The sequence below is a fragment of the Sesamum indicum genome, linkage group LG8, assembly GCF_026168435.1.
Source record: "Sesamum indicum cultivar Baizhima isolate 11 linkage group LG8, ASM2616843v1, whole genome shotgun sequence".
Taxonomy (NCBI): domain Eukaryota; kingdom Viridiplantae; phylum Streptophyta; class Magnoliopsida; order Lamiales; family Pedaliaceae; genus Sesamum; species Sesamum indicum.
In genome coordinates, this window is record NC_142664.1 from 22,487,318 (window position 1) to 22,488,943 (window position 1,626).

Consider the following 1,626-nt stretch of genomic DNA (forward strand, 5'->3'; position numbering starts at 1 on the left):
CAAGATGCCCCATTTCTCGGGTCTTCTCATGGAACACAAGCCCTCAAAGCATCAGCAGCAACTGCAGATATCTCAAGGCCATGTTCCACACCCAGACATGGCCCTAAACAAACCACAACAGCTAGACGACAATAAAAAGAGGCAGTTGGCACCCAAGAGGAGATCGAACAAAGACAGGCACAAGAAGGTCGACGGCAGAGGCAGAAGAATCAGAATTCCAGCTCTTTGTGCAGCAAGGATTTTTCAGTTGACAAGAGAACTAGGACACAGAACCGATGGTGAAACAATTCAGTGGCTTTTGCAGCAGGCCGAGCCTTCAATCATTGCTGCCACAGGCACCGGTACGATTCCGGCATCGGCTGTAATAGCTGCTGAGGCCTCCGTTTCTGGACAGGGGGACTCAGTTACCTGTGGTTTGTATTCAAGATTGATTGGTGAAGATGTTCTCGGCAGATCAATGGGGATTTGGCCCTGTTTGAATGGTTTTGGATCAGGGATTCTGCAGAATCCCAGTGATTTGGGCTCAAATCAGACAGGGAATCGTGTGGGTAAAATCGGGTTCCAGGGGTTTGAGTTTCCAGGTTCAGGGAGCTTTGGGCAGCATGGTCCAGGCCTGGAACTTGGCCTTTCTCAGGAGGGGCAAGTTGGAGGGATGAATCTTGAAGCATTAAGCCAGTTTTATCAGCAGATGAGGCAGCAGAATGGAGAGTGTAGTGGTTTGAGTAGTCATCAGGAGCAGAATCATGGCGAGGAAAATTCTCAGGGATCAAGAGAGTAGCGATGTGAAAATTTCAGGGAAGAGTTTGTCTGTTTTGGATTCCGTGTTTGATGGATTGATACAACCTAGGACTGTAAGAAATTGAAGGGTGTTTAAGGTTTGATTTTATTGCTAATACAACAGAAAAAAGTGATGGAGTTGAGCAAAATTTCAATCTTTAATCTGCACATATGGAGGCTTCAAGTGACTACAAGAGTTGCTTGTGTTCTACTTCGCAGCGTCCCCCTCTCCACCTTTGGGGACATTCGTGCAGCCTAATTCGGTATAAACTATTAGATCATATGTTACGATATGAGTATCTTTTAATAAAAAAAAATTATTTTGATCTGTGATTTATGTCGACAATCCCCAATTTTGAGGTGTGTTGCCAACTTTTAGGACATATTATTAGCTTGTATTTTAGTACAAGAAAGCGAAGTTTGTAGTAGTGGGCTTGTATGCTTGGAAAAGTTTCTTGAAATAGAAAACTTGCATTTCATTTCATGAATGGGGTAGTGTACTTAAATTCTATTTCTTATCAAATCGTTTGATAGAATTAAACGTATATTTCAAATTGTGTTATTTTTCATATGATTAGGTCTTATTTTTTCAACAAAGTTAGCTATATAGACCTAGATCAACAAACATAGCGTAAATGCAATTCTCCTTAATAACTTTGGTGGTGCCACCCCTACTTTCTCATTATTTCTACCAAAAAAGAATAAAAATTAATAAAATAAAGAAGTCATTGACTATAGTAAGAGGATGCTTATTGAGTATAGCATAGTTGAAAAATGCGTTCAAAATATTAAATTAAAAAAGTATTTAAAGAAATTCAAATTCAACACGTTTGACATATATATATATAT

At 40.0% G+C, this 1,626-nt stretch overlaps 1 pseudogene; it reads left to right on the forward strand.

The window, feature by feature from the left end:
* On the forward strand, positions 1-1,261 carry LOC105168682 (transcription factor TCP20 pseudogene; annotated as a pseudogene).
* The last annotated feature ends 365 nt before the right edge of the window (positions 1,262-1,626 follow it).